Raw genomic sequence first — 15,653 nt, 5'->3', positions numbered from 1 at the left:
ATAATATAGTCACCAAGTTGCATCTGCTGTCTTAAATCAATAAATAGACCCACATCTACCAATTGGTCTCTCATGATATTAACAACTTTAGAACTATTATGATTTCTCACATTTGCAGCTTTTTCTCAATACCATGTCAGCCATCATTGTAATTAAGAACCAATTTCCAGTACAACCACATCTAAATCTCTCCAGTGTTGGGTAATCCTGTTTTAGGTAGCACAGGTCTTTAACATCTGACTCATATAGGATGAGTACATTTCATATGTTACTATTGATTCTTTAGAATGTTTCAGATCTTTTATTTTCACAGGATGTCAGACTAGTTGTTCATTTTGTGATTTTTCAACATTTCTGTCATTTGATCCCAAATAAATGGGAAACCTAATGGAAATGGTCAACTTTCTATAATATCCTTAAGTGGTAGTTACAGCACTACCTACAGCGGTTCAACGGGTTGCCTGTTTTGCTCTTTAATTTCATTTGGTTCCATAGGTTCCCATCTAAATAATTCCTATTTTCTTAATTCGTCTATCTTTTGTCTTTGAAGCATTTGTTCTCTCACAGCTAATTTTCTTGTTGTGCAGCTATCTTCCCAACCAACCTTTTCAGAGAGGAACTATATAAAGACTGAAATTGAAAGTAGGGAAATCACTGGGGTTTCCTTCAGTGGTCACAGTTGCAATAAGTACTGTGATGGTGTTTTCAAATAATGTTATCCCTTCAACTCATACACTTGCACTTAAGGCATCTGACACTGAGTTTCTTAATTTTTAATGCAATGAAAGTCAGTTATTATAATTAAAATTGTCTTCTGGAGTGACTTACTGTGATTCTCTGTGTCAGAGGGTTCAAGATACTCCTTGTTCAGGGCTCCTCTCAAATCTACATCTCAGGGGTCAAAATGGAATCATTTTGCACTTATTATGAATCATTATGTTAATTGACATAAGTACTGTCCATTAACAAAGAGACTCTTTTCTCCCCATCTGACTATTCCTGTGGGTGGGATCTATTTCCTTTCCCCAGTCCTGGTGACCCCACACCCATGCATCCTCCAACTCTGATGATCCTGTCCCTAAGAGTTTCAAATATACATCGAAGAAAAGTGTTTTCTCCCTAAAGCCCTTAATTTCATATTCTGTACCTAACATTAGGTGTTTCTTCAGAACCTGCATTCAGAAAAACTCCAAAACAGGTGCTTCCCCAGGTGCTTCCATCTAGCCTCACAGATGCTTTTATTCAGTCAGTATTTTTTTTTAGCAACAGGTGGTCTAACAGATCTTAGACAGCAATGAAACAGCCAATTCTCCCAAGACTTGACCAGCATCACAATTTTGTCATGTTCCAGCCAAAACAAAACTGTGCTGTACAGTCAACAGGAAGTAGTCATGGACAATTACAGAGTTCCTTAATTAACAAAAGACAGGGATGCTTAGTTCCATATCAGGGGATATATTTTACATTGGAAAGTTGATCTAGCCTCCAGGTTCTCCTAAAATCTCTCAGTCCCTACCTGGCATACCCTGTCCCCAAACTTGAACTTTCCAGCTCATGGGCTAGGCTGTCCTTCCCCCAGATACTCCTTTCTATATAATCGAGAAATTTTGTGCTGTCTTCGTCCCCTTCCTCCTGCTCTTCCTGCTCCTTCTCCTCTTCCTTCCCCTCCTCCTGCTCCTCCTCCTCCTCCTCCTGCTCCTCCTCCTCCTCCTCCTTCTCCTCCTCCTCCTCCTCTTCCTCATCCTCCTCTTCCTCCTTTTCTCCTTCTTCTCCTCTTTTTAATCTGTGCAAGTCAAGTGCCCTTTCTCTCATTCTCTTTCCCCTTCTTCCCTTCCCAGAGCTGACTTCCCTGGCCTCAGTCTTTGGGGCAAGGAAACTCTCATACTAGAGAGCAGTTTCTCAATAAACCTGCTTTTAATATATTTTAATCTGGCTTGAATTAGCTCATTTTACCAGAAGAGAAATAACCTGTCAGATGAGACTCCAGTTTTGCTTAAATCTCTCAAGTATCTCTGGCTGTCCAGCTGAAGTCAAAGAATGGATCAATCCTCTAAAGACAATTCCAAGATAACTTCTCTTCTGCAGCTTTCTTTCAGATGTCTCCTGTCCTCTGTTTTCTGCAATGGTTGTAGCCCTTCTCTGTCTCCAATCACATTGGCCACCAGATATAGAAGTATGTTTTATTCACTGGATGTTATTGTCATCTTGGAGTATTACTGCTGAATAAGCTCCCCTTTTGTAGTTCTTTCTATACTCTGGCTGGCTGGTTCAACTCAAGCTCTTCTGGCTCAAACTCCACTCAAAGATGTCTGATTCAACTTGGCTTTTCCCAGGATCTCACTGAATTGCTCTGCTTGGCTACAAACTAACTTAATTTGTTCAAATCTTCTAGTTCCTTCTTATTCTCTGGCTTCAACTGTCTTTGCTGACTTGCACTGAACTGCACGCAGAGTTGAACAAACTCAACTGAACATTACTGCAATCACTGCACTGACTGAACCTATTCAATTAAAATGAACCTACTGAATGAAACTGAACAAACTCAACTAAACTTAATTGTGTTCAACAGACCAAAAATACTAAACTGATTCTCAATCCATATATTAGTCTTAAAATATTTCTTTCCTGAGAGTTGGGCATATCTTTCCTATGACTCATTTTCTCAAATCTTTCTCTGATTCATCACTTTGTCTGCCCCTTAATTAGATGTCACTTCCACACATGGCTTTTTCCTTCTGCAGACTAATTTTACCTAAAAGTAAGTCTAATTACCTAATGGTGTGTCTACATTCCAATTGGATCACACAAATTTAGAAGTTCACTGGATGTGGTGAGACATTCACATATTGCTGGATTAAAATGTCTCTTCATTCTGTGTCTTTTTATTGGGTAATTGAGATCATTTATGTTGAGAAATATCAATAAAAAATTTTTTACTTCCATTATATTTTTAATGCTTTTGTTACTCAATCTGCCTCTTTTTCTACCTTTCTCTCTCTCTCTCTCTCTCTCTCTCTCTCTCTCTCTCTCTCTCTCTCGTGGTATGCATGTACGTCTACGTGTGTAAACATGCATATGTGCACATATGTGTGTATGTTTCCCTATTATTGATTTGAATTTTTCATCAGAATTTTTATTGTCTGTGGAGTTCTCAAAGTAGACCTTCCTTTTCTCAAATAATATATCCTGATGATGGTTTTTCCCTCCCTCTACTCCTTCTAATGTGTCCCTACCCCACAGCTCTTATCCAGATACAATCTTTATGATCTCTCAGTAAACAAATGGGCCTCTAACAAATAATAATGAAATATAACAAAATAAAGTATAATGAGTTAAAATAAAACCAATCACCTAAGAGTTGAACAAAAAAAACCATCAGGAAAAAAAAGACAGATCTAATTAGAATAAAGTATCACTATACATATCATAATTCATTGTGATCAAGAAAAGTAAGATTCAAAGATCTGGAAAAAGAGTAGATGTGTATTTGTTGCTGACAATATAAAATAGTACAGCCAGGAAGAATGGGAAAAGTAGTTGAGTGATAAAACTGTATCTGCCTGTGTCTGGCAATTCTGTTTCTGGATATTTGCCCTATAATTTTATATTAAGGGCTTGAAGGAGTAATTGCAGTTTGATGGCCACTGCATCACTACCCAAAATAGTTACACTAGTTACACGTGGAAACCACTGTTAAGTTCAATACAATTTGACTGTGTCAAATATGTAAATTAGATACTGGCAATGGAGTATTAGATAGGATTTGAAAAGAAGTGGACGATACAAAATGTTGCCAATGTATGAGTTTTGAAGACATTATACTGAAAAGAATAAGCACTTCTTATATAACATGTCTATAGGTGCTATACACAGGACAGAAGAAGAGGGAATTGCTAGCAGGGCTGAAATTAAAATCACACAAGATTAAACAAGTTCTACATGCCAACTGTAAATAGGTTGTATGCAATGGACAATATTATTGTGCACAATATTTGAGTAAGGTGGAATATTTCATGTCAAATTTCACCATAAGAAAATATAAATTAAAACACAATAACAATGAAGAATGATATGAAGAATGATATAAATGTTCAGGATTGGAGGACGTGGGTGAGGGAACATTTGTAAAAACTATTACTATATAGTACTCAGACCATTTTTATTACTATATTTTTCCAAAATAAGCACATAAAAGGGAACAATAATTTTATTTAAAGTGTTTTTAGTAAACTGCAAATATTTCTGTCTACCACCATTTATTTTTTATACCACAATACTACAAAACATATGGTAAATTTAAAGTTTACACTCTATGCTAAGAATGTACTTCATATTGGTGCAGAGTTAGACTCTAGTAATTTCAAGAATAGAAATAACACACAGAACTATGAAACTATAGCAATATAGCAATTAAATAATAACTATGACAAAGTATACCAAAGAAATTCCAAGTTGAAAAGTATTAATTTGCCTATAAATAGCCATCTACTGAAATAAGAAATCAGAAAAACAGAAAAATTTTGAAGGAAATATATGAGAGAATAATAGTGCAAATTCTACTATATCTCAAAACTAAAAAGTATTAGGGGCAAATACTTCACATTATAGATGTAATAGAAGGTAACATGCTGAAAATTAACGAAAAGATTAAGAAACATAGAAAAATTAAAAAATAGAAAAAATAACACAATGTGAAAATTATGATTTGGAAAGTAACTTAAATATGAAAATTGTCCTTTCCGAAGCTTCCTATCATTATTTAATATTTGTAAGAATGATCAAAAAAGAAAAAAACAGCAAACTCAATTTAAAAAGTTAAAAGGTGGTAAAATTTAACTAAATCATAGAATAATCTAAAGTTGCCTTATCAATTTCACATTATTATGTTAATTATAAAATCAACACTAATTTAATGAATTATTAGTAAAGAGTACTTAGATTAGAAAAAATACTATAGTTTTTATTAGCCCCATTAAAATTACACGGACAATCCTAATGTTTTCTTACGAATACAGACATAACTACTGGTAATATCAAAAGCCATCTGTAATGTACAACAACAGGAACCTCAATTTCATCAGAGTAACGATCTGAATTATTGGAAACAAAGATGCACATAGTGCTGTCCTGACTATAACTGTGTACTTGATAGAATTAGATTTGTTTTGTATCATTAGACATAAACAAAAAATAGAAACCACATTGTTTCTAACAAGAGCAACACTGAAGCGAAAATAAATTTTGCTGCGCTCAAGTGAAGGAAGGGCCAACTGTTGTACGGCCCCACCTGAGGACACATCAAGTCTTCAGACACCAAACCCAACACTGTTGCCGTGGTCAAGAGGCACTTGTGGACAGGAACCAAGTGTGGCAGTTCCTGGAGAGTTCTGGCCAGCAACTGACCAAGGCAGAGGCAGATGCTTGGAGCCAACCATCAGGCTGAACTCAGGGAACTTGGTGGGGAAGCTGGCAGAAGGAGTGGAGGAGCGAGGGGGATTGCAACCCCATTGGCAAAACAACATAGTCTCTGGCCAGTTCTCCCAGAGACTAGACCACCAATCAAGAAATGTACCTAAAGGGATCTTTGGCTCCAGATACATACGTAGCAGAGAATGGCCTTGTCTGACAGTAAGGAGAGGGGAAGCCCTTGGTTCTAGGGAGGTTTGATGCCCAGAGTAAGGAGTTGCTGGAATGGTGGGGCAGGAAAATGTGGGTGGGTGGGGGTGCACACTCATACAGGCAAAAGGGAGTTGGGAGGGCAGATATGGGATGGGAGGTGTTGAGGGGGTAACCAGGAAGTGGGATATCATGGGATGAGGAGTTGGTAGAAGGGGTAACCGGGAAGTATGATGTCATTTGAGATTTAACTGAATGGAATGATTAATAAAGATTAAAAATAAAAATGAGCAGTGACAAATGTGGCCATACCACCAGGCAAATGTTTAAAATTACTTAAATTTTCAGAAGGAAACATAATGTGGAGGAGAATTCCTGATGGTTATTATCAGTTATGCAAATTTTAAAGGGAAGGAAGAGTGAAATAAAAGGTTTGAAGGTAGCTAGGTTGCAAACATCACAGCACACCATGCAAAGGAACTGATGTGAAACAAGCTAGGGAAGACAAGGCTACTCAGAAAAGGACATTGGAAGAAGCCTTTGAGGTATTTCATTTTCTTCCAAGCTAATACAAGCATTCTGTTGACAATGATTTGTCTTAATAGTATTGATCACACTGTTTTGCTTACATTGCTTGTCATAATAAAAGATTGTTCCTAGAAAAGCTCTTTTCCCCCCTTGTGAGTAGTGGTTAGCACACAGATTCATAACCAGTCAAATGACTGAGAATAAGTGACATTGAGTAGTCAGCCATTAATGGACCCTCAGTATAAATCTCCCTCTCAGGTTTCAGGGAATATCACACAACAGGGAAGATTGGATGAATATAAGAACTGAAGGATGAGGACTCTGTGGAATGCTGCTTTTAGGACACGACATAGCTGTTGCACTCATGAAGTCACAGCAGCTGCGATTACCTGCAGAAGACATGCACAAGATCAAGGCAGTTAAAATACCAGGAAGGATGAGGAACTGTTTCTTTGTGTCCCAACCACAGTCAAGACAGAAAATACTCTCAACTGATGGCTGCTTAGGGCATAGGCACTTTTTTATTGGGGTTTGTATCCATTTATGGATTATCTCTATCCTCAATGCTTGGCTTCACATCCATTTTAAGAAGAAAAGCACTAATTGGACTCACTGAGTTATACATAAACAAAGAAAGGACATGAAGTGATGTGTAAGTGTAATTGATGTGTTGTAGGGTTTGTTAAAGGAAATTTCAGGATGAAGTTATGGAGTATATTGATGAAGATACATTGTACATATATAAAAAATTTTCAATGAAAAAAAATATGTGTGTGTGTGTGTGTGTGAGTGTGTGTGTGTATGTGTGTGTGTATGTGTATATATATATATATATATCTGAGTGTATATACTTGTATATTATATTTTTACCTATCTATTGTATTTATGTATTTATGTTATGAAATGCCTATCAATCTATACAGCAGCTTCCAAGAAAGCATGAGTTACATTTCATCTCTCTAAAATTACTTCAACCTTCTGAATTTACCAAATGGCAAAGGACATTATCCATATCTGTTAGTCTTAGATATTGGGTATTTTTATAGAAGTTGGTTGTTATTTGAGACAAGGTTGTAATCAAAGTTGGATTGCCTTGAACTCCAAATCTCCAGTTTCTGCCCTGCAAATGTAGGGATCATACATCTGTGTCAAAATATCTATCATTCTTATTTTATGGATTCCTTTTCTTATACTGTTAAATGAACTGAAGTGGTATTTGGTTTGATTTAATTAAATCCATCCTTCTCATTCCAAATGCTATTCTTAGTTCATGATTCTATTACCAAATGTTTGTTTTAATCGTGCCTTCAGTTTTTAAGTCTTAGTTCTTCGTAGTACATAAAGATGTATTTCACAGAGTGTTGTGAATTAATTAATGAGAAAATATATGCTACTAATGCATCCAGCCGAAGGCAAGCACATGCATATGCTATATGATCTATTGCTTCTCCATGCTTAAAACTGGAATAGATCTGGAAGCTTGTAACTGTGAGCATTATCATTCCATACCCACAATTCTCTGAGATCTGATTTCAGGCTGTTATTTAGTCGTTCTCTTTGTGTCTTTACAGAGAGAGGATATTCTAGTTGTATAATCCAATGCCATCCACCTATTTGCTTCATCTCACCTCCCAAATGAAAACCACTCCCTACTTTCATAGTCTACACTGACATGAATATAACCATGGAGACTTCACCAAACTTACAGAAAATTAGTCTTTAATGTTCCCCCTTCCTTAGGACTACCAGCTCTCTCTTTCCTAAACAATCCTCAATGTCTTTTATGTCAGACCTTATATTGAACTTTATTTTCACTGTACTCAACTCACTACCTTTACCTAGCCTACTTCTGTGGGGATATGTTATACTCAGTACATTGAATCAAACATTTCTTTTTAAGGAACCATTCTCATTGTGTATACTTGTATGGAACTTTGAATTAACCTTGGTTGATTTTATCATGAACTGATTTAATACACTATGTTGATTTGTGAATTGTTTCTTTATATTCCTTTGTCTACTTGACTAGTGTATAGCTTTAAAATAAGACAAATTATATTTTGTCACATTTATCTATTTTTATTCTAACACATATCAGGCAAATAATAAGTAAATCTTCTGTTATGTTTGTTGAATGGTGAGTTTATTACTTTTGTAAACAGCATTTTCGATATTCTGAACAAGTTGATTTTTAATATGAGATGATCACACAGTCTGAAAATCTTGGTGAGTTTAAGCAGAAAAAAAAACCTTCATAGGTTTAAAACTGATCTGATCTCAGTTCCTTTTAAAGTTATGGAACATATGGAGGCTTATCTAAATGGGTAAAGCTATCTGTCTAAATGCCATCACTTACAGGACATCTCCACACATCAGATTTTATTTATACTGCTTAGATATAACCATCCAAAAAGGATACATAAAATGTGCATCATTCTATTTTCCTTCTCTTTTTGACCCAGTTTTTTACATGACATTATCTCCTTTTCTCATATTTATGAATATGTACTTGCCTTTCTTTACACTGTTGTTTACTCTGCACATAATCTTTATTGGATTGTAATGATTTTAATACCTTCCATACCTAACTTGCAGGGCCTGACCATAAACTACAAGATTTGTGCACCTGACAGATTCTTATTAATATCTTTTCTCTCTCCTGGTTTGACCATCTGTCTACATCACCTGTCTTTTCTGTTTTTTGCTCCTATATCTCATCTGCCAGCTGGAGTTTACTAATGCTTTTCTGTCCTTTCTGCCTTTCAGAATAATCTATATATCTTTTCTTACCTAGTAAATCGTCCAGCTGTGGATTTAAACAGTGGAAACTAGGTTACAAGACTGTTAACTCTAGACTCCAGAGTAAAACATGGCAATAGAAGTTATGACCTAAAAATGGCCTTCCATAATTCTTCAAATGAATTTGGAATATCTGGATAAGTTTTCTCCTGTTCCAATTCATGAGCACTCATGTGTGTTTGTGTGGGTGATGTAGGCATGTGTGTTTTTGTCAGATATTTTCATGTTTTATTTTTCAAGTTAATATTACAGTATTTTGTATGTGCATGTGTGTGTGTGTGTACATTTATTTTATTTTTACCTATGTGTGTATACTCAGAACATGACACATGTTCAGACATCTTTCTACCATGCTAATACAGGCAGCTGAACTCAGGCATCCTTGTTTGAGAACAAGTATACTTACCCTTTGAGACATTCTGCCTACTTTGAAGTTTAAGTTTTCAATCTATACACAGAGTATTTAACTAGAGGCTGTACCTTTTTGTGTCACATATTACTTAACGTTTGCTGTTCAGATATAAAGTTCTCCACTCCTCAATTACTACATTAATTTCAAGATGATATGAAAATGAAAGAAAATGGAAGTGTTACCTGACAATCAGTGTACCTAAGGTAGTGGATTAGGTAAAGCTGGAGTGTTGGACACTCAGAGTTTCAAACAATGTGAAAATTAAACAAATAAAAATAACCATGTATGAGAAGTTTCAATTGAATTGTGAACATCGATAGTATTAGTCTGTGTGGTTTAGGTATTGTAAAGAAGTTGTTCTGCAATGAGTATTGGAATAGAAAACTTGTGGATGCTTTACCCTGATTTTCCTTTCCACCTTTTCCTCTTTCTTTTTATATAGCATAGACTATTATTAAAGTTCCTTCAGTATTCACTTATAGTAATCATATTTTTCCAGAAGTGTATCATTTTTTTTAAATTATAAATTATTAAGTTAACCTGAAGCAATCCTCAGAGTAGTGAATCTGGTTTTACTTAGGAGGAAAGGCTGCATTATGTTAAATTTAAAAATGACTGTCATTGGCATATTATCTTAATCATTTCTTGAAATTCTTTAATATTCTGGTGTCACAGGTTTTGCTTCTATATCCCTTGATGATTGCTTACAATGTCAGTTTAAATGAAGACAGCTGTGACAATTAGCTTCAATTTCTCTCTGGGTGATAACTGGATTGATAAGTTTTTACCCTAGTCTGCCTCATATTTATTTAAAAAAAATACCAATTTATAATTGGTGTGTGACTTGTTACAATTATATTTTGTTACAAATATAATTGAATTGTCTCTGATAATTAATATGTTTTCCTAATAATATATCTTTACTGTTTTAAATATTTCATTTAAGTCATAAATGAAATAATGTGGAAGATACATAAGTAATAAACTCATCTTACAAATAAGACATTTTAGCTAAAATATATTTCTACATTTTGCCCTACTTTGCTTTTCTATTGCTATGGGAACACCGCAGTCCTGTGATGTCCGATATGCTGGGTTGCACAGGGCTACAGAATCTGTACCTATGTCATTGTCATCTAAAAGCCTCTCATCATGCCAAGACTCTGCTACTCAAAAAGATACCTTCAATGATGGGGTTAACACTACAACTAAGCTGTATTTTCAACAATAGCTTCTTCTGGTGTCTCTTCATGGATTTTACGGACGCTGTTCCTGCCTTATGGTACAAAGCCTCATCTTTTCTCATGATTATTTAAGTCCTAGACCTTCATTGAAGTTAATACATGTACCTTTACCAGTGGACAGCCTGCTGGTCTCTCTGCAAGGAATCCAGCACAGGCAGAGAGTAACAAACCTCAACTACTGCCCGTGATACCTTCAAGTTCATGAGCTGTAATGGTAATATGGGAGAATTACATATCACCAGTTTGGCTTATACCTTGAGATAGAGGCTTTATCCCCAACTGGACCAAAGCTTTTACGTGATGAACTTAACTTCATTTGATTTTTACCTCAAACATACTGTTCTCTTTTTTCTTCAATGTTGATTTCCCTGCCTCTGCTGACTAGCATCAATTATCTCATTAGAACAATTATTTCATTTTAGTGCATTAACCAGTTAATCATTAGTGATTAACTCTTGTTAGTCATAGAAAATTCTTTACTCATGTATAGCACTTTCAAAGGGTCATGATAGTCTTTAAAGGTTTCTTAAACTTCGGTCTGAAACTGTACAAACCAAGTCTCCATAGCATTATTCTCAGCCTTCTTATCTCTCAGATTCCTAGAACAGCTCATTAAGTCTGAGCAGTCAAATGATTTACTGGTCTGAAGTGTCAAGGACCTCCACAATAATCCCACAAACAACATTGTCTGCCATGGTGGAACCTGGAAGCAGAAACTGAACCAGAGGCAATGAAAGAACTCTGCCTACCAGCTTGTGTCACTTGGGTTTGTCAAGTTATTATATTTTGTATGTAGTTCATGGTCACTTCTCCAGGTTTAATACCACTGGCAAGAACTTTACCTGCCCACATCAATCACTATTCAAGAAAAAGCCAATAGACTTTCCTGCAGGACAACTATATAAAGGAATTGTCTCAATCAATTTTCCTCCTCCTAGATGAGATATGTTTGTGACACATTGACAAACAAACAAACAAATCCAGCACCCGGGTATGTCCTGATAATTACATAATGGTTATTATTTCATTTGCTAAATCTATTTTTAAGCTAATAAAATGAATACTCTATGATACTTTTTAAATTACATGGGGACTTATCAAAAGCAATTTGTATTGCAGTTGTTTAAAAGTTACAATGAATGAAATACTGTCTAAATATACTACTATCTCTTTACTGTGACGTTTGAACATGTCTAGAAATATCAAGAACCTGGAAACAAGGCATCAACAGTGCACTATAGCAAGGCTCAACATGGCTACATAGAAATGTGGGTTTATATGTTAGACAGCATAAATTTTCAACATGGCTAAGTAATATTTTTAGTATTTATTACACATACACACACGTGTGAGCATGTATAATTAGGAGGTTGGGAAAAATTATTGGAAATCACTAGATATATTTCTTTACATTTAAAAATAATGTTAAATGCATTTAAATTATATAATATATGATATATGATATATGTATAATAATTAGAAAACAGGAAAGAATAATTAGAAATCACAAAAAATATTTTTAAAAATTTTAACTAATTTGAAAGTATGTAAGTTTTGATAATCTAATATTTATAGAAATTGGCTAGAACTCTAAGAGAGTGTAATTAAATATTAAAAAATAATATAAAATTAATTTTTGTAGTTAGAACATTTTGAAATTTTTTGTTTTTGTTTTTGTTTTTTTGAGACATGGTTTATCTATGTAGTCCTGGCTGTCCTGGAATTCACTCTGTAGATCAGGCTGACCTTTAACTCAGAAAATTGCCTGCTTCTGCCTCCCAAGTGCTGGGATTAAAGGCATGCACCACAACTACCCAACATGAAAAGTAAAAGATATTAAATTACTTATAGTATAATAAATTAAATGGACTACTATATATTAACATAACATGTAAAGAATCAAAGAATGCTGTTTCTAAATTCTAACTATTGGCCTTCAGGTTAATATCAAGTGTAATATAACACAATTTTCTTAGTACTACAAAACACAATTAAAATAGAATATTCAAATATTCATCAACAACGTTAAAAAATGCAAGAAAACAAATAAGTTATGCAACTTAACCACAATTTTTGTAGCATTTATTTGTTTTTCTATTTATTTATCTTCCTATTTATTTACTTATTTATTTTTCTATCTCTATGAATGACTACCACACTGTGTATATGGCTACCACAGCACAACTTGATGCAGCCTCTTTTCTCTGCTCACCATTCATTTCTAGATTATATTCTAATTTTAAGCATATTTTAATCAATTTTTCCAGCTTTAATTATAAACTTCCACTTGATAATTCTGTAGATAGATTACTTAATCAAAATAACAAAGAGATTTTATTGCTTATGTATTTTAAACATGAAGAAATTATCTATGACTGGTATGTTTTTATTTTAAATGATCACGTGAAGTACATTTTTAAATAATGTATGAAATGGCCAACAGGTATTATACTACTCAAAAGAACAAACACATGTGTTGTATTAATTGAGATTCCATTTTTCCATGTCAGTGTTATGCTAGTGCCACTTCTATTTCATGATTCTTGTTTTAAGAATGGCATTAAACAAATTTTAATCTAATAGCCCTAAAATCAGTAACACAATCTTTCTTTCAACCAATATGACAAACTCATCCCATTGATGTAGGTGGATTTCTAATTAACTTTTGGATTTCTGCCACATTCATCATGCAAACAATGAAGGCACTTATAAGATTAAAAGTACAGGGACCTTGAGATAGCTCAGCTACTAAAGGTGCTTACTGCTGAGTTGGACATTTATCAATAATCAGAAAGGGAAGTCTATTAGTTACTGCAGACATGTTAGTACTCAGCTAAACTCATTCTTTCCTTTTCATTCAGAACAGGAGCCAGCCATGAAACAGTGACACTAACAGTGACAGTAGATCCTACTAGTTCACTTAATATGATTAAGAAACATTTTCCCAGGCATACATGCTGGCTGGTGTAATATAAACAGGTACTGATTGAGATTTCTTTCCTAGATGATTCTAGATTTTATCAAGTTTGAAAATTAAACATAGTATTCAAAGACTGAAATATAGCTGAACATTTCTTTCTTTTTTTATTGGATATTTTCTTTATTTACATTTCAAATGTTATCCCCTTTCCAGGTACCCCCTCCCCGCCTCGTAAACCCCTATCCCATCCCACTTCTCCCTACTTCTATGAGAGTTTTCCCCAACGTACCCACCCAATCCCACCTTCACATACTCCTACACTGGGGCATCGAGTCTTCACAGGACGAAGATCCTCTTCTCCCATTGATGCCCGACAAGGCCATACTCTGCTACATATGTGGCTGAAGCCATAGGTCACTCCATGTGTACTCCTTGGTTAATGGTTTAGTACTTTGGAGCTCTGGAGGATCTGATTGGTTGATATTGTTCTTCCTATGGGGTTGCAACCCCTTCAGTTCCTTCAGTCCTTTCTCTAATTCCTACATTGGGGACCCAGATAGAAGGAACCATTTAAATATAATCTAATCCACAACATTATTTCAAAGAATAATAATATATATAATAATTACAAAAATAATTTAAAATCAAATCCTATATAGAACATGATAAAGTAATTTTTATATAAAATATAATGAAATAGAAAAATAATTTGGAATTTTACCAAAATTAAAGGTGAAACACTGGTACTTTTACTTAATTTTTGATCTTTTTTTAAAATTAGTTTTTATTTTGGAATATTGTGTGCATGAGTGCACACACACACACACACACACACACATCTGTATGTATTTGAATGTGATGTGCATATGAGTGTAGGTGCCCAGAGATGTCAGTAGAGAACATCAGATTCCCTTCAGCTAGAGTTACAGAGAGTTGCCAGCCACCACATATAAGTGTTGACATTTGATCTACTCTTCTTTGAAAGAGCAGCACTCTTAACTGCTCAGTCATCTCATCACCTTGTTTGTGTGCTCAAGATAACTATGGGTAAAAAATATCAGCGAAAAATGTGAATGAAACAAAACCAATAATAACAATATGAAAGATTCACTTCAGTTTTGTATAATATTTTAACAACAAATTTACTCTTTTCCTTAATTCTCTGGACTATATTTGAGTTTATTGAGCAAAAGGTATGGTTTGACACTGAGATGATTATGGCATGTATGTATTACATGAAGCTGAACAGTACCTTGTGATTTAAGGATCTTATCTTCAAAGTACATTATTTTGGCAAACAATTGTAACTAATGACATACTGATTGGGTGCATACAATATGCTACTCCTTCTGTTGAGATTTTTGTGTTAGTATTTATCTCTGTCATTACAACCAAGGTTAAAAAACATTGGCATTCTTTCTTGAGTCTTTTCCAATACAAACTATTTTATATTTGATTCTGACTAATGTTGTCACTAGGATTTAGATATCATGCTTAAAAATAATTCATAGTTATAATCTTAATTAGGATCTACTCAACACAATACATAAATGAAAATATGAAATTTGGATTGTCTTGCTGAGGAGCAACTTATTTTCAATTCCAGTTGTAAATATTTAAAAATATGTAGTGAAAAATAACTTAAATGTTTTTATCATTTGTATCAGCATAAAACATCACAATGAGAAATGGATGGGAAAGAGTCTTTGAATATTGTAACCAGTAGCAACAACATGGTTGTCTAATTCTATGGACCATTTAATAGCATATTGATTTACATAGATATTCAGAGGGGCTATGAGTATATAATCCACCAGTTATTGAAAGTATGTGAATTTTAATTCCTGGAGGTGGCTAATGTAATATCTGCATATCTTAAGGCCATAGGATTTTGTTGGGCATCAGCTGTTTCTCTTCATACTGGAGATTGCATAGATGGTAAGCATAATCTGACATACATTTGAGAGAGTGCTTCATACAAAATCATAATTTCAGAAAAGTTTTAAAATTGAATTAGGTTTCTACAGAAATTTTAGTACTTTGAAGCATCATGGTATAAAAGAAAGAGTGAGAAAGAGACAGATAAAAAAGAAAGAAAGAAAGAAAGAAAGAAAGAAAGAAAGAAAGAAAGAAA

This window comes from Grammomys surdaster, unplaced genomic scaffold, assembly GCF_004785775.1.
Source record: "Grammomys surdaster isolate TR1022 unplaced genomic scaffold, NIH_TR_1.0 170, whole genome shotgun sequence".
Classification (NCBI taxonomy): domain Eukaryota; kingdom Metazoa; phylum Chordata; class Mammalia; order Rodentia; family Muridae; genus Grammomys; species Grammomys surdaster.
The sequence above is the reverse complement of the archived record's forward strand: the minus strand, read 5'-3'. Positions refer to the sequence as shown.